The following is a 19,245-nucleotide window of genomic DNA, read 5'->3' on the forward strand; positions in this document are numbered from 1 at the left end:
ATGGAGTCGGCAAAAGGGAAAACCCGGACCGGATTCCGGCCGGAGTCCGGAATGGAGTCGGCAAAAGGGAAAACCCGGACCGGATTCCGGCCGGAGTCCGGAATGGAGTCGGCAAAAGGGAAAACCCGGACCGGATTCCGGCCGGAGTCCGGAATGGAGTCGGCAAAAGGGAAAACCCGGACCGGATTCCGGCCGGAGTCCGGAATGGAGTCGGCAAAAGGGAAAACCCGGACCGGATTCCGGCCGGAGTCCGGAATGGAGTCGGCAAAAGGGAAAACCCGGACCGGATTCCGGCCGGAGTCCGGAATGGAGTCGGCAAAAGGGAAAACCCGGACCGGATTCCGGCCGGAGTCCGGAATGGAGTCGGCAAAAGGGAAAACCCGGACCGGATTCCGGCCGGAGTCCGGAATGGAGTCGGCAAAAGGGAAAACCCGGACCGGATTCCGGCCGGAGTCCGGAATGGAGTCGGCAAAAGGGAAAACCCGGACCGGATTCCGGCCGGAGTCCGGAATGGAGTCGGCAAAAGGGAAAACCCGGACCGGATTCCGGCCGGAGTCCGGAATGGAGTCGGCAAAAGGGAAAACCCGGACCGGATTCCGGCCGGAGTCCGGAATGGAGTCGGCAAAAGGGAAAACCCGGACCGGATTCCGGCCGGAGTCCGGAATGGAGTCGGCAAAAGGGAAAACCCGGACCGGATTCCGGCCGGAGACCGGAATGGAGTCGGCAAAAGGGAAAACCCGGACCGGATTCCGGCCGGAGACCGGAATGGAGTCGGCAAAAGGGAAAACCCGGACCGGATTCCGGCCGGAGACCGGAATGGAGTCGGCAAAAGGGAAAACCCGGACCGGATTCCGGCCGGAGTCCGGAATGGAGTCGGCAAAAGGGAAAACCCGGACCGGATTCCGGCCGGAGTCCGGAATGGAGTCGGCAAAAGGGAAAACCCGGACCGGATTCCGGCCGGAGTCCGGAATGGAGTCGGCAAAAGGGAAAACCCGGACCGGATTCCGGCCGGAGTCCGGAATGGAGTCGGCAAAAGGGAAAACCCGGACCGGATTCCGGCCGGAGTCCGGAATGGAGTCGGCAAAAGGGAAAACCCGGACCGGATTCCGGCCGGAGTCCGGAATGGAGTCGGCAAAAGGGAAAACCCGGACCGGATTCCGGCCGGAGTCCGGAATGGAGTCGGCAAAAGGGAAAACCCGGACCGGATTCCGGCCGGAGTCCGGAATGGAGTCGGCAAAAGGGAAAACCCGGACCGGATTCCGGCCGGAGTCCGGAATGGAGTCGGCAAAAGGGAAAACCCGGACCGGATTCCGGCCGGAGTCCGGAATGGAGTCGGCAAAAGGGAAAACCCGGACCGGATTCCGGCCGGAGTCCGGAATGGAGTCGGCAAAAGGGAAAACCCGGACCGGATTCCGGCCGGAGTCCGGAATGGAGTCGGCAAAAGGGAAAACCCGGACCGGATTCCGGCCGGAGTCCGGAATGGAGTCGGCAAAAGGGAAAACCCGGACCGGATTCCGGCCGGAGTCCGGAATGGAGTCGGCAAAAGGGAAAACCCGGACCGGATTCCGGCCGGAGTCCGGAATGGAGTCGGCAAAAGGGAAAACCCGGACCGGATTCCGGCCGGAGTCCGGAATGGAGTCGGCAAAAGGGAAAACCCGGACCGGATTCCGGCCGGAGTCCGGAATGGAGTCGGCAAAAGGGAAAACCCGGACCGGATTCCGGCCGGAGACCGGAATGGAGTCGGCAAAAGGGAAAACCCGGACCGGATTCCGGCCGGAGACCGGAATGGAGTCGGCAAAAGGGAAAACCCGGACCGGATTCCGGCCGGAGTCCGGAATGGAGTCGGCAAAAGGGAAAACCCGGACCGGATTCCGGCCGGAGTCCGGAATGGAGTCGGCAAAAGGGAAAACCCGGACCGGATTCCGGCCGGAGTCCGGAATGGAGTCGGCAAAAGGGAAAACCCGGACCGGATTCCGGCCGGAGTCCGGAATGGAGTCGGCAAAAGGGAAAACCCGGACCGGATTCCGGCCGGAGTCCGGAATGGAGTCGGCAAAAGGGAAAACCCGGACCGGATTCCGGCCGGAGTCCGGAATGGAGTCGGCAAAAGGGAAAACCCGGACCGGATTCCGGCCGGAGTCCGGAATGGAGTCGGCAAAAGGGAAAACCCGGACCGGATTCCGGCCGGAGTCCGGAATGGAGTCGGCAAAAGGGAAAACCCGGACCGGATTCCGGCCGGAGTCCGGAATGGAGTCGGCAAAAGGGAAAACCCGGACCGGATTCCGGCCGGAGTCCGGAATGGAGTCGGCAAAAGGGAAAACCCGGACCGGATTCCGGCCGGAGTCCGGAATGGAGTCGGCAAAAGGGAAAACCCGGACCGGATTCCGGCCGGAGTCCGGAATGGAGTCGGCAAAAGGGAAAACCCGGACCGGATTCCGGCCGGAGTCCGGAATGGAGTCGGCAAAAGGGAAAACCCGGACCGGATTCCGGCCGGAGTCCGGAATGGAGTCGGCAAAAGGGAAAACCCGGACCGGATTCCGGCCGGAGACCGGAATGGAGTCGGCAAAAGGGAAAACCCGGACCGGATTCCGGCCGGAGACCGGAATGGAGTCGGCAAAAGGGAAAACCCGGACCGGATTCCGGCCGGAGACCGGAATGGAGTCGGCAAAAGGGAAAACCCGGACCGGATTCCGGCCGGAGACCGGAATGGAGTCGGCAAAAGGGAAAACCCGGACCGGATTCCGGCCGGAGTCCGGAATGGAGTCGGCAAAAGGGAAAACCCGGACCGGATTCCGGCCGGAGTCCGGAATGGAGTCGGCAAAAGGGAAAACCCGGACCGGATTCCGGCCGGAGTCCGGAATGGAGTCGGCAAAAGGGAAAACCCGGACCGGATTCCGGCCGGAGTCCGGAATGGAGTCGGCAAAAGGGAAAACCCGGACCGGATTCCGGCCGGAGTCCGGAATGGAGTCGGCAAAAGGGAAAACCCGGACCGGATTCCGGCCGGAGTCCGGAATGGAGTCGGCAAAAGGGAAAACCCGGACCGGATTCCGGCCGGAGACCGGAATGGAGTCGGCAAAAGGGAAAACCCGGACCGGATTCCGGCCGGAGTCCGGAATGGAGTCGGCAAAAGGGAAAACCCGGACCGGATTCCGGCCGGAGTCCGGAATGGAGTCGGCAAAAGGGAAAACCCGGACCGGATTCCGGCCGGAGTCCGGAATGGAGTCGGCAAAAGGGAAAACCCGGACCGGATTCCGGCCGGAGTCCGGAATGGAGTCGGCAAAAGGGAAAACCCGGACCGGATTCCGGCCGGAGTCCGGAATGGAGTCGGCAAAAGGGAAAACCCGGACCGGATTCCGGCCGGAGTCCGGAATGGAGTCGGCAAAAGGGAAAACCCGGACCGGATTCCGGCCGGAGTCCGGAATGGAGTCGGCAAAAGGGAAAACCCGGACCGGATTCCGGCCGGAGTCCGGAATGGAGTCGGCAAAAGGGAAAACCCGGACCGGATTCCTGCTGGAGTCTGGAATGGACTTGGCTAACTTTACTGGATTCTGGGTAAGAGAAGCTGAGCGTGCAATGTGTCACATGGCCTTTCAGATTGTGAGAATCAGCATCAGCTGACTTGGGTGAGCTCAACTCACTTGTGTTCCAGGTAATGATCATAACTGCTAATTAACTGCTAATAAACTGCTAAAAGGGCAGATCTGCTATTAAACTGCTTCTGTCTGGAGTTTTCAGCCAAAGGGCAGTAGGAGCTTTTGTGTGGACTTGCATTGTTTCTTCCTATCTTTAGAAAGTGTGTCACCCAAGCACGCTGGAAGATTATGGAGGAAGAAGAGTTAGAGCCCAGAAACTCTCATTGGCAGTGAGGACTTGCCTGATGATTTTTTTGAACACTGGGCCCGATGTTTTCTGCTCTGGAAGAGGTCTGTCAGAAGTGATCTCCATCACTCACTTGATGTCAGAAGACTGGGACTTTGTTGCTGCAAGGGCTTTTGGTGGGAGCAGTGACAATTTTAGAAAAAAGAACTATCTGTACTTGAAGGGATTGCAGTGTTTGCAGCATGAGCACCTGGCCTTTCACTCTTCCTGCCTGCACTGTTTCATGTGGGCAGCCAAAAACCTGGCGTTTCTCAAGGTTTCACTGTGCAGAGGTGATGGGGGGATTTTGACACTGACACAAATAATAGATCTGATCTTAAGGATCCTCAATTCAGTATGCAAAGGAAAAATCCTAGATCAACCAGCCCTGAAATTCCAGGCAGAGTTCCATATGGAAATAAGTCAGTTTTGAAGAGAAAAGGCAGTTATTTGCTAGACCAGTGTATAGTCCTTTCTCCAGTGAGTGGCCTCTTTAAATCCAAGATTAAGTTTAATACAGTGCCACGTTTTATATCCTTTATATATGACAATGAAACACTGAAGAGGAAGTTCACTTCTCCAGGTTCACACACTTGGGACAGCTCTGCACTGTTACTATCTGCTATGGAACAGTTTGCTCTCACTATTATAAATTTGCTTTTGCAAATTATTATAACTGTCAAAAAAAGTAACTGCTTTTGTAGATACAGTGCAAATTGTAATTGCTTTTGTGAACAGTTAACTAAAATTGTGCATGAAGCAAGGCTATCACAAGATAGCTTGCAAAAGATGGATCACAAGACATGACTGCTCTTGTAAAATGTTTTGATGCCTCAGGTTTTAACTTTCATATTTTTCAGATTCTGTGCTGCTTAAGTCCAAAACAGCCCAGGCAGAGAACAGAATGCCATAAAAGCAGAAAACCAATCTGAAGTGGAATCAGAAGAGCACCCTGGACTGCCTGAGACTGTAGCTGTGGACTTAGGCAATGCTGTGACAACCCGAGGCAGAGCTGTGGTAAACAGGCTCAGAAGAAGTGCAGTCATTTGGGGAAGTAATGCAATTCAGTGGTATCAAGGACTGCCTGCTAAAGAAATGGGGGTGCCTCTGGCTGTTGCCATGCACCCAGAACTGCTACTGTTGCATTATTGATCTGTTCCTTATTAGCCCTTATTTAACTCCTAAAATTTCGAGGGCTGGGCTTTGTTTCTCACATGCACCATCCCTCCTTTAGCATGAAAGAGGCACTTTTGGTGCTCGTGTGTGTGCTGGCATCTGCTGGCTGTTGGTATCATGGCACTGCTGTAAATAATACCCTAAAAGCTAAAGAAACGTTGTCAGACGAGGTTATTCCTTTCAATGAAAGAACTTCCTGCCCTAAATTAGCCACAAGTGCCTCTGAGGAGGAAACTCGTGGGTTTCCTCAAGCCCTGCTGATAAAACAGATGAAATGATAAAAAGGGATGGTATCAAATTTCCTTATCAGGAAACCACAGATGTGTTACTTTTAAATTTTGAGGTTTGGACATGTCTGGCTGTGTGTGATTGACCTCTGCTCATGAAGGCTGTTGGTCTTACAATGCAGAAATGAGGGAAGAACAACTCAGGAGATTGTGTTCTGCCATTAGGTAAATTATACATGCAGGAAGGGTTGGAATTAGTTACAAATCTTACCCCTGTCCTATTACAATTTTGTGCTGAAAGAAAAATGCCTTGCCTAAGGCAAGCACTAAGTCTGGGAGCTAAGACACTGTTTTTATGTTTCAAAGTTTACTCAAACAATAAATTATGCTTTCACTTGGATATTATTAACTAATAATTCAAGGCTGGGAACTTCAGTCAAGTGTGATAAAAGAATTTGGCTGAGTGGCAGGCAGCCACATTCTCCTAAATGCCAGCAGCAAGATCTGTTTACACAATAAATCACTCCTGTGATAAACTGTCCTTAACTTACAACTCCAGATGGAAGACTTCAAGTCAGGCCAGTGATTTAGCAGTGCTGCTAATACCTGAGGTGACATTTTTATTGCAGATGATAATAACCATATTGGTAAGATTGGAGTTATGCTGTTCTTTGCTGTTTCTTCTGAAAGTTAGGCAGTGCTGAAAATAATCATGTTAGTGTTCTGTGTGTTCATTGCTTGTGTAAACTCCTGTTGGGTTTGGAGCACACTGTGCTTGCAGTCACCCAAACCTGAGATGTGATCAGACCCCTGGTTGGTAATGTTGGTAAAGTTCTCTCTGCATGGGACAAAAACCTGTTTTAATGAAACTCTATTTCTTGGAAAATGAGAATGCTGCCTGGAGGTTCTCACAATAGCACAGCCTGTGCCCACACAGGTGTAACATTCAGTGTTTCAGCTTCTTCAGGGATTTGAAGAGTTGCACAGACTAAGCTGACGCAGCTTCCCAGCACCATTGTGAGATAAAGATGCAATGTTTACACATTAAAGGGCAGAAATTTAGGCTGAAGGAGCTGCTCAGTTGAGCACAGTCACACAGAGAGCTGTGGCAAGCTAAGGAGGAGCACTTAGCAATGGTGCTGCACAAATATCTTGCCTTTCACCAACAATGTTGACCTTTGCAGCAGCTTTTAGCCCGTTCCTTTTGGACAGACCTGAGGGAAATGTGCTCTGCTGTGGTCACATCAAACCAGAGCAAAATCCCTGGGAACAAACAGTGATGGAAGCAGCAAATAATGAAAACCTTCATTTTACAGATAAGGGACAGATGCACAGCAATTCTAAGTCAGGTCCTGTAATTAAAAAGAGACCTGTAGAATGGATTTACGTATTCAAAATCCCCTTTTGTCACTGTAATAACTGAAGTATCATTATATTCATAATTCCCACCAAGCCCTGTCATTTATGCAACTACCTGGCCAAAAATATTCCTCTTTTTTCTCCCTCAGCACTTGCAGTCAGTAATTTGATGATGTGACACTTGAACTCCTGTTAATGATCACTGAATACTTTTATGTAGGAATGACAAAACATGGTACAAACACCCAAATAACCACTCAAACTGCTGAAAGCTGTTATGAATCCTGTTGCCAACACAGGGACAGGAAATCTGTCATACATCAGCTGGGGGGATCTGGAGCACAGCAAAACTCCAGCACTGAGTCTGGGTTGTAGGTATGTGTGGCAGCTCCATGTGACAATTACTTCTTTCTCCATCAGTGCATTAGGTTTGAGTTGACATTTTTCCTCAAAGGGGAGTGAAGGAAACCTAAATTAGATTATTAATCTGCCATTGTTTTAAAAACTAGAAACTTCTGCTTGAGACGCCAGTAAGATTTTAGAGGAGTTTGGCAGAAGGGAGGCCTAGACTGATGAGGAACAGCTTCACTAACAAACTACCACAATCAAAAAGTTTTATTTAGAGGCTTTCATGAGGAGCAGTGATTACTAAGAAGTGAAAATGAGGCATAAACCAGCACTTTTCTCCCCTACATCACACATTGGCAGCAATCACACTTTTAAGGCACTATTGCAGGCAGCTGCTCAGTGAGTGGCTCTCAACCATGGGAGGCAATCCAGGAGACAAACAGGGAAGAGTTGGAGGCAGCAGGTTCCCCCATGCCACACCTGACAGTGAATATTGCCATGCCACCCCAAGCTGCCCCAGTGTGGCTCTCACAGCTGCTGCTGCCCTGTCTCTATGGCTGAGGAGAACCATCAGTGTCCCAACTTTCAGAGGTTCTCCTGGAGGATGCTCTGTCCCTGCTGGGCCCACACCACCCCTGCAGTGCCCCACAGCAAACCTGGGTTGTGCATTTCACCTTTAGCACAGGCAGATGCCTGTTCTTCCCAAGGTTCCTTCCCAAGGTCCCTCTGCTGGTGCTTTATCCCCAAGCCAGGCAGAGAACTTGAGCAGAGCCCGCAGGATGAGCCAGGAGCAGCCCTGAGCGCTCTCTGTGGGTTATCCATGGCCCCAGCCCAGGTTTGGCTCATTCCCACTGGCACAGGGAGTGTGTGAAGCCTCTGGCTCGTTCAGGGTCTACTTTAAACTAAGTACCTCCATGGCTTGCTGTTTTCCCACTGCTGTAGTGTTTCAATTACCTGTTCACAGTGAGAGGTCTAATCAGGGCTCCTGTGAACCCCCATTACTTCTGGCCCCTGCTGTGCCCAAGCCAGTGGGAGTCCCAGCAGCACAAATGTTTATCTCTGCACAATCTTCATCTCTGTCTTTGTTTTGCCTCGTTTATAAAGATCTTACTTAAAAGCAAATGACACACAATCAGTAAAGGGGAAATTAATCAGGCTGGAACCAAAGTTCTGACACTGAGTTTTAAAGGAAACAAGAGACACTGATCACAGGCTGGTCCTGCAGAAAGGGGATGTCAGCACATCAGTGATAAAGTCTTTTTGTCTCAGGCAGAAAGCTCTTCCCTGTCTGCTGTTTCCTCCACTCTGCTGAGCAATGGGAACCCCTGGGATCTTTGGGCTGCCACAGAAGGACTATGAGTTTTAATCAAACCTTCCTGTGCCAGTTTGGGGTCATTTTCTTCCCTCTGAAAGATCCATTTGTCCTGATTAAGGTTTTCCAAGAAGTCACTTAAAGGACAGATAAATGACAAGAGATTTTATAAGTGAAGAGGAGACCACATGCTGCGAGGGTTATAATTAATTCCTTCTATTAATGCCTTAGGTGTTGTTGTATTTCACAATCCCAATAATTAAACACTTAGTAGCAGAGTGTTGGATGAGTGTTTTAAAAAACCCCACAGACCAAGGTGGAGGCTTCTCTCAGGGTTTTCTGAGAGTGAGCAGGGAGCAGCCATTTGGTAGTGGCAAAGTTTCCCAGCTGAGTCCAAAGGCCGTGATCACCTTCAAAGAAACTGGAAATAGGCTTTTCCTTTTTTAACATGAGCTGATGCTGACAGCTGAGAACAATGAGAGATTTATGGCATTCCAATGGCTTTCCTTTTCAGCCTGTAATAGCACTTGGACAGAAAACTGGTGCTTGGGGGAAATTGAGGGAAGGCACATGCAAAGCTCAGTCGAGCAGGTGCTGAACGTCCCTTCCTCGTGCTGCTTCTGCTCTTTGCACTCCCATTATTCCATACTTTTCAAAAGTGGTGAGAAACCTTCACAATGGAAACATCTGCTCCTGTCAGAGAAACGTGGCCTGCTGACCTGGGCCTGCCCAGGATCCCTCCTTGGTGCCTGGAATAACAGAACTCTCAATGCCTACTGTAATTACTAAATTCTATCCTGAATGCACAATTCTTAGGGACTGGACATTTCTCAAAAAACAGAAGGCACTGGAAAAATGTGAATATTTTGTATTTCAGATGCTCACTTTGTTTTCCCTAACACTTGTAGAAATCTGCTATTCCCAGTTACTCTGTGAGGTGTGAACTGAAACTCAAATTCACAAAGTTTTTACTCTGGAGGACAAGTCCCACCATTTTCTCTGCTCTGCCTATGCCACCTCTCCCACTGAGGATGCTGCAGGCAAACCCAGTTTGCAAGAAAACCATTCTGTTCTATGGAAAATGAAGAAAAATGAGGTGCCAGAAAACAGTGAAGCCCTTCAGCCTTTTCCCTGTCCCCTGGACAGGTGTAATTACCCAAGGTGAGACTTGGCTGGAGTGATGGAATGAATGAATGGAGCAGCAAAGCTAAAATTTCCAGAAGCTCATACAACATCATCTCCTCTTTGTAGGTTTTTCTACTGCTTGCATCAGAAATGGAGAGTCCCACAGCATAGTTATGTCCAGTAAAATATTTTGTGACATAGTAAACATCTGCTCCTTCTTTCTGATCATACCCAAAAGATTAAACCCCAGTCTTTTGTGCAAATGGATCTCCTATTAGCAAAATATCAGTACAAAAAAGTTTTTTTTTTATAAAACAGAAGTTCACTAAATATATCAGTATTGTGGGGACTGCAGTCACAAAGATCTTTTTGGTGCAATCTACTGATTATTTATAATAGTTGAACATGATATGTTATTAATAATCCTGTAGTTTTTGAATTGTTCTAAATTCTATAAAATAAGAAAAAAAATTGCTTCAAGGATTCAATTAGCAAATGATTTCAAGGCCCTGATAATTATTAATGCTGCTCAATAGAGGCTTTGCCTGTGCAGAGACAGTTCTGTAATTACCCAGGAGATGGCATAAGTAGGCCAGTTATCGACCTCCCAGTACCAAGCAGTTACACCAAGGAAGGATTATTAATACCCTATTTCAAAACAAATCTGCTTACAAAATGTACATTTTGATATGGTCAGAGGAGGATTTTTCTCAAGAAAAAGCCCTTTCCTCATCAGCATCACACAAGGAAAGGGTCACTTAATGGCTACACAGCAGCACTGAGGAAAAGGGATGTGAGGAGTCCAATATGAAAATCTTAAGCAGATATTCTGATTTTTTCCCTTAAGCTATGTTCTTTATATAGATAACTTTTTATTTTTCCACTGTTTTTTATGAAGAAGATAAAGCAGCAATGACTGATAAGAAATATATCTGCATTGTCCTCTGTCTACCTCATTCCCTTTCCATCCTGGTTGCTTTTCCAAAGGGTTTTATTCAAAGAATTTCTAAAAGTATAGATGACATGGTAGAACCCATTTATAGAAACAAATGAACACTTTCAAGCACAGAGAAGAAATTCATCTGGCCTTCAATATGTAACTTTCTATATCAGCATTTTGCATATTCTGATAAATATTTCCACTATTCAAACCTATCAATCCCATAAACAGAATGGATGCTCTGGTAATGGATACTTCAAAAAGGAAACAAAAATCTGAGATCAGTTTCCCTCTCTCCATTCAGTGCTTCAAAATGCCTAATTTATGGCTCAGGGAGACAAACTGCAGCTCCTGATGATACAAAGCTACTTTGGGTTAGTGTGAAATCTCCCAACTTGAAATCTGCTGCCTGTCACACTGAGGTTATTGTCCAGAAGTGAAACCACAGAGAAATGCAATTCAACAAGAAACCCTTCCTTGGACCTGGGGTCAAACCCTGAATATGCAGATGCTGGAAGTGATCTCCATACACTCTGCATTCACTTTTTTTGTTCCCCAGGCATTTGCAAGGTGCCCCAGAATGTCACAGTTGAAACCTCCCCTGATGAAAGGGCAAGAGCTGAGTTAGAGGAGTTATTGCAAATCAGCTCAGTGATGCAGCAGCTCAGCCATGCAGGGGGATTTGTAAACAGCTGGCAAGGCAAGCACCACAGTTCTAAGTTCTGACTTAATTACAAGGAAGTGATAAAGGTACCATGTCTAGGATTAGGGGGGATGAGCATATTAATATAAAAGAGAAGAGAAAATACTAAAATTGCCTATTTCTTTCAGAACTGTAGATCACCAGTTCATCATCCTTCCTGATCTCCATCAAACATCAGTGAATCTTATCCATGGATTGTGTGGGCAGGTGGCATCTTTTAGTCCTTGACAGAGCCTGAAAAAAGATATTTTAGTGCTTAATTAGGGCTTCAAGATGCTTCTGCAGGAAAAGCAGTAACAGACAGAACTACTGTTTGTGCTTTTGAATTTTTTGGACATATTTTGCAGGATATCTGTGAAAGGGTGGTTTGGTTTTTTTATCCTGTAATATTTGCTTCTTGCCCAGAATAGCTTCTACATAGCCAGAGATAGCAATCTCATGTTTAAAAGCATCCATGTTTTTGTTTTCAGACGTTTTGCTGCAAAACCATCAGCTGTAGCCAGGACTATCATAAACCCAAAAAATCTCAGTCCAGTACAGCTTGTCACCTTGCCAAGAATGCTGCTTAGATTAATACAAACACCCTCAAACTACTTAATTGAATTGCATTTGGGAGAGATAAGGAAAAGAATACAAGGTGATTGTGGAAGCTGCACCAAGAAATCTTGTAAAGAACATGGTACAGAATTTTATATGGAAAAATAATAGCAAACATATTACAAGGCACTGGCACTCACAGTTGCTCCTAGCAGAAAGGCAACATAAAGAAATGGCTTTTAGTGTAGAAACTGGAGTGTATCCTGGATCCTGCAAAGCTGCTGACACAGGCTGTAACTGATGGAAAACCAACAGAACCTGTCATCCCCATGTTTCAGTACTGACAGTGTAAAAGGCTTTTTTTCATTTAAAAATTCATTTGAAAGCAGTGGTGACAAGTGAAGTCCTATTTCCATCTACAGTGGAAAGAATTTCCCACTCCAATGGCTGATTTTTCTTTTTGTTATTTTAGGGAAAATCAGGGATGATTCTGGCAAAGCCAGAGTGATGGAATAAAGCAAAGGGAGAGGATGGGGCCCCACACATTTCTTGGTCAGAGCATCCCTGACTGTGACCAGGACATTCTGCTCGCTGGTGCCAGCAGGACACAGTAGGAACCACATCTTGTTGAAGAGAAGATGTTTTGAAAAGTTTGTATTCAGAAGGAGACACATGAATTGGGAAAAAACAAGCTTAACTTTCCCAATTGTCTTGGAGGAGGAGAAAGTCTGGACTGTAGAATCTGGGCAACTCCTTACTCAGAGATGCTCAGAAAACACAGTAGAAAGGAGTGTCTCTTCAAATCCAAACTGGCATAAACAAGGAAAAAGAGCTGTGGAGTGACTCAACACCAAAGCTGGAGAGGTTTGATATTAATTGTTAGCAGAGCCCTGTCATGGGCAGGGTGTAACTGCAAACACAGACATCACTGCCTGATGCAGGGAGGAGTAAAACTGCAGAATCCCTCTCCAGACACAGCACTGGCTCCTCCCAAGAAAACCAGGATCTCAGCTGCAGGAGGCAGTTTGTGTTTGTATCTCGTTCCAAGAGAACAGGAAAAGGTAACTGGAGCCTGCATCCATCACAGGAGCTGGGAAGCACTGCCAAGGCCAGTAATTAAGGAATGATTTCAGTTTTCTTGCTTGAAGATCCAGGTGGCTCCAAAGCAGAGTGAGAGAGCAAATACCACTGTGGTATGATGGATAATGGGGAAAGTTTGGCTCAGGCTGAACTGAAAACCAAAGCTAATGCTGCTGTATACACCTGGTCATGGTATTTAGAATAAAGTGCCCTCAGCATGAGGGGAAAATCAGGAAGGTTTGTGTTCCAGCAGCTTCACTGCTGATCCACAGCTCTGAAAATCACACTTGGTGAGACTCCTCTGTGACCCTGGGCAAGTGACATGCAGCCAGATTTTAATAAACTATTCAGCAGCTACCTGCACTGGAATAAGTGGAAATTAAATGTCATAAATCTGTCTGTTACATCTCTCCAGCTGTGAAATGGGAACTGTCCTTCCTGTCTCAAAGAAATACTTCCAGAGATTCTGAAGTGTTTTGACAGGGAAGTAATAGGAAGTGTGCACGTATCCTAAACAGAAATATGAAGTTTCCTCAGCTGATGCTGAGCTGATGTGCTGAATAAATATTGTCTTTAGTTTTTTCGCAATATTCAGGTTTACAAGCCAAATGAAAGCCAGGCATGGATGGTATTTTTAATGTGCTGAATAAATATTCATCAGGATATTCATCAGGATATGCATTTTTTAAGCTAAAGAGCCAATATTATTTATAGTCTGTGCTTTCATGTAGAGAAGCCAGTTATATGAGAAATGAGGAGGAAAAGTGACACCCTGCTATGAGGTTGCTGGATATTTGCTAACAAGACCATGATGAGAGTGAAACAATCCTGTGCTTGACTTGAATGGGGAGTGTGGGAGATGAAAAATCGAGGTTTATTTCAGTATCTTGTTGGACTTGGATGGTAGCTTTAGGCATTCAAATAGTTGGTGCAGGATACTTGGCAAACATCAGAGTGAGACATTCACAGAAACAGGTGAAAAACCCAAACACACACATCTACTGATTCAGAGTCCCAAGATCTTTCAATGTAGGTGGTTTTGACACGGCACAGGAGCATCATTATTGGGATTTTTTTTTTTTTTAATGCTCAAGAAAAGCTTATGCAAAACCTGTAGCAACAGTGTCTCTCCTTCCCCCAGGACAACTCAGGGACCGTTTTCAGTTTGTGTACTGTATACATTCCATCATTACCTGCCTCTAAAAATGAAAAATAGGTCAAGAAATTGCCAGGTGAAGGAGTTAATGCATAAACCATTATCATATTCAAGGGCCATACAAGTGAATACCTTCCATTTAATGACAAAGCAGTGGAGTCAGCGCAGTGTGGTGACATTAATCACTACAATCATGAAATTTTGTTGCCATGGTGTGTCTTTTAAGAGGAAACTATTTTAAGATGTAAATTAACTTTGCCTTAGAATTTCCCTCCTCACACCCTCAGACAAGCAGTAATCACTGTTTGTGGGCATTGTGTTGCAAGAGCAGCTCAGAGATGTTATTAAGTGCTCTCATCAGAGCTTCATCCATCCTTGTTTTGGCCCCATTGCAAAGCCTTCCCATTTCCCTGCTGTCTCTTTGCACTTTATAACAGATATTTTAGCAGTCAGGGGATGTTATGCAGTGACAGCTATGAACTTTAATATCCTTTATCTAACATGAAGAATCATAAACCAGGCATTATTTCCCTCCCCATGGCCAGCCCAACTCTCAGGGCAGCAGGATGTGTCTCTCAGCCCTGTTTGCTCTCCAGACAAGTGAGCTCCCTTGCAAAAGGACACAGCTTTTTGTGCACATGCAGATATTTACTAGAATTTACTCCTGCAACATCTGCCTTTAAAGCCCACAAATCAAACTGAATCTTCACTCAGCCCTGCAGATCCATCCACATCACAGCCAACTCTTGGGTTTATGCCCTAAGGTGTAATTTGGGCTCTCCCAGCTGGACAGCAGCACTGAGATCATGGACTGGGGCGATTTCTGGAACCAAACCAACTCCTGGGGAGAGAGAGCTGGGAATAAAGCCTTGGATCAGGACCAGGTCAGGGATGCTGAGGAAGCATTTCTGGCCTGGGCTGAAGGTCTGCTGAAGAGATGTGGTCAGGGAGCAGACAAGAATAAAAAGGTTTTTTGGGTGTTAGAAGCTGGAGGAGGTGACATTATCTTTTAGGTAGAAACTTCTGATTGCAAATCTGTATTAAAGTCATCATTCCCATATCCACAGAGCTGAATTTTCCATTGAGATGCATTTTGTCATCCTGATTGTGACTGCAAAACAGTCCCTGGAAGTCAAACTAGATTATTGTTATGGCTATGAAGCAAATATTCTGTTACTGTAAAGGGCAACCATTTTGTGCTTCCTGAGCTGAAAAACTATTGTCAATAAGTCACAAATTCAGACCAGAGCCTGAGGGAGTCAGACACTCAAATGCCATTGAACTTCATAAACAGCTGAGTGCTTACATCCTTTAGGCTCCTAAATCCTTCCCTTAAATTACGAATCTGGTCTATAAACACAAAAATCTAATAGTTTGAAAGAAAGGTTTGCAATAAAGTATAGATCCAGCCTAAATCCTTTGTTCATGAGATGCTGATCAATATACATAACTCCAGTGTCAGCTCATCACTTGCAAAATCTTTTGACCTTGAACTGTTTTTACCTAATTTCACTTTCTTAATTTTTTGTAGCCAGCTATCTGAATTGGAGCTCTCTGAAGCAAGGAAAGTAATGTTATTAATTCTATGTCCACTGGCTCTAAGCAAGGTGAGCAAATCTGTATCTTTTTGCTTACAGGCAAATCCCTCTTGCAGAAGAGTTGCAAAGTTTTCTGTGTAGTCATTTGAAGCACATTTTCAGCCTCTAATCTCCTGCTGCAGCGAAATTCAAAGCACAACGAACCGAGTGGGATTCCTTTCTTGAATTTGTTTTGCTTTTAGTGGAACTTCAGCATTTCTGCCTTTTGACTGGAATCCCTTTGTCCTGTCCCACCCATCAGAGAGGTCATGCCTGGCTCCTTTTGGCACAGAGATGCCATTTTGCTGGGAAAAAAAAGGAGCTGCAAGCAGCACACTGTGCATTTGCATAACCTCTTTGGTAGCAGTTTGTCAAGAATCCCTCTCACTGTTATTTCTGTATTGTTCTCTGTCTCGCTGCGAGAACAGTGCAGTTTCTAAGGATGCAAAATGATAGCTCTGTCTGGTGTATGATAGAATATTAAATACATTATTAAATCCAGCTACTTCTGACAGTGCTCTTCTAGTATTTGTCACTTAAGGGCTTGTTGATCCCCCACAAAGCACATTTTCAGAGAAAAGAGCCCAAGTTTCTCTTGGTAAGGAAATTTTGAGGTGCCTTTTCTTTTTTTCTTGCTTTGCTTAACTGAGATGATTATCAGACATGTAAACAGGTTTTATTTTGCTAAATATCAACACATTCAACTGCTTCACTACTTTTAGCTTCTGATCTTAATCAAGATTTGACCAGAACATACCTCTGGAACATTTAGCAAAATACCTGAACCTCTATTTATTAAAGCACTTCCACAACCATGCAGAACAGCTGAGGGAATAACCACAACTTAACCAAACATCCCTACACTTCCACAGAGATTTCAGTCTATTTTCTGAGTCTATTTTCTTCCTCTTCTGAGAGGTGTTCTGTATATTTTAGGTCAGAACTGAGACTGTCTGCACCGGTTGTGCCTGTTGAGGTGCATCCACGTTAAGGTTGGGATTCTGGCAGCTCCTGGGCTGTGGGTGCTCAGCAGGTGGCACTCGGTGTCTGGAGCAGACAGACAGACTGATGGTGCCTCTCTAAGCAGGAACAGGAGGCAGCCAATCTCCCCAGGTGCAGAATTAACCACTCAGGATCTGTGGTCACTGACTGCAGATCAATTTCATCAGTGTCCTGTCAGTGTGTGCACCCCCTTCGGATCTCCATCCCTGCACACATCTCCCATGCTCTGTCCCAAACTGGGAGCTAAAGAAGAGGAGTCAGAGGCTGTGAGAGGAGCCCTGGCTGTGCTGGGAGCAGGGCTCACCACCAAACACAGCTGACATCCACGTGTCATTGCCCCAACACTGGGGCCCTTCTCTGTTATTTCTCCCTGCCACAGATACTTGCAATAAATTTAGACAACACCAGAACATAAAAGAATAAAAGCCCTTTGTTCCACCTAAAGTAGGTGCTGATAAGCAATCACCATTAACAACATGCTGTTGGAAACCTGCTGTACAGACAACATTCAGCAGTGTGTAAAACACTTCCCACTTTCAACCACTTCAGATTTCAGACACAAATGCCCCTGTATCTTAGCAATCATTGCCTGACAACTCCTAGATTGTTGGGAAAACATATCAGAGTCCAGCAACAAACTCCAGTTGCTCTCACTTAGCTTGACTTTCCAGGAACTTAATGGAAAAAATAAATTGTATTTTGTTTGATAGATTAGCTGATAAGTCCAGTGTGAAAGGGGTTGCACGCAGTTGTTTTGTTCAAAGGCATGAGAGAAACTGATTTTAGAAATGTTACATACATAGGTAGATTAAATACAAGGTTACATTCAAGGTTAGATTAAAAAAAAAAAGAAAATAGAGAAGAAAATAAAGATTAAATCACTAGGCATAGTTTAAGAGCAATGCACATGAAGATACTGTGATTTTTTTTTTTAATAAATCTGTATTAAAGAATGTCTTAATGAAAATGTGGATTTCAAAAGGATTCAATTACTCTATGTATTGAAATTAGTAGGAGCTGAGTTTCCCAAGCTGTGTTTCAGAGTTCTACCAGAGCAGCTGGACCTGCAGCATCCTTGTCTTGTCAGTGATGAGAATATTTGTCCTGCCCTGGAAATACCAAACCCAATAACAGGCCAACAAACATCCTTTAAAATCCACACTAAACTGGGGGAAAACTGCTTGCAGTATAATTTGGCCACAGGAATTATTTTAGCTTCTATTTTGTACTGAGAAGTAAAACAGTGGTACAAACAAATGAGTTCTCAGGAAACTCTGCAGCAATTTGCCCACAAGTCCTTGTGCTCCTGGCTACTCACCAGCCTGAGAGCAGAGGAGGGACGTGGGCTGCTGGAGCCGCCTCCTCTCCCTACTCCTCTCCTTATTCACCACATGGATTTGGAAACTGAAAGGTGGACCAAGGGTACAGGATGGAGAAGGGGATGAGAGGAAGGAGCTGCAGCCTGGCTGTGTCACAGCACTTGTGTTCCCCACAGAGCATCATTCTCTGACATAAAAACAAACCACAAAAAGCCCCAAACCAAAACAGCTGCACTGGTAGATGGGGAAACGAATCCCATTTGGAAAATATACAGGTTCTGATGTTTTATACAAACCTGATTATACTGGCTGACATTATTGATGCTGACAGCAATTGTAAAGTGAATTTGGAGAGATTAAGTGTATAGGGGCATTGTCTGTAATTTTTAATAATCCTCTTCTCTTAGATCCTGAAGAAAAGGAACATTATTGTTGTGGATGTATTAATGGAATCTGCCTGTCAAAATAATGAAATTGAAAAAGCTTTTATTGGGTATGTATATCATAGAAATGTTAGCATTATATATGTCCCTTGTGCCAAATGTATTACCACAGCAATAAGTGGAGAAGCATCAACAGGAATACAGTATATAATGATGCTTAAAAATCCCTCACATATTGACATTGCTATAAATCTAGCCAGATCTAGGAGCCACATTCCCCCCAAATAATTTGCAACACATTCTATTAGCATTTAACATTTATTGTTTCCTTCATTTTGAGTATTATTCTAATAGGAAACTACTTAGAGGTCTGGAATGCAAATCCAGAGCCATCCATGTCAGGTGCAGCATTACAGAACCCATTTCCTCTCCTTAGCAAACCCAATCATGTGAAATGTTATCTATCCTACCCCTTTCCATCATGAGGCTGAGGTTTTCCATGAATGACTGGCCAACCAGATACAAGACAAATTCAAGATGAAATCCAATGGAATAATTGCTGAGTCCTGTAGTCAGAAAACAACATGCATCACCATGCAGAAGTTTTGTGGGAGCTTTGGGATTCTCTCTGTGTATTGACCATAAGCTCTGTGGCAGCCAATAAGGCCATGTTATTGCAGAAAAAAAAGTAAAATAAATGCAGTCTTGGTAAAATACAGACAGTAATTATTTGTTTGCTTCAGCAGAAGTAAATTATCTCTGGATGTAAAATTCATGTTTTGGGAAAGTTGTTGAAAAAAATGAAGTCAGAGAAGAGGGACTAAAATGGCAGATGTGAACAAAAGACCTTGACTGCTCTGCTGAAGCAAAGACAACAGTGAGGGTAAATGAGGACTACAAGATATTTCAAATATGTCACCATCAAATTGCTCTCCCTGGGTATAGAGACCATGAGAAGAAATGTAGCATTTCACCTTTATGAAGGGAAAATGAAAAGCATCAGTTTTCTAATGTTGGTAAGGGATCAGATTGCCTGTGGGTACAGTGGAATCATCACTGAATAATTTAAAACACATGGCAAGAATGGTAAAAATATCCCCAATAATCAAGAGGAGAATGGATTAGATAAAGGTACCCAGACTGTCA

This window comes from Fringilla coelebs (assembly GCF_963513975.1).
Source record: "Fringilla coelebs genome assembly, chromosome: 18".
Taxonomy (NCBI): domain Eukaryota; kingdom Metazoa; phylum Chordata; class Aves; order Passeriformes; family Fringillidae; genus Fringilla; species Fringilla coelebs.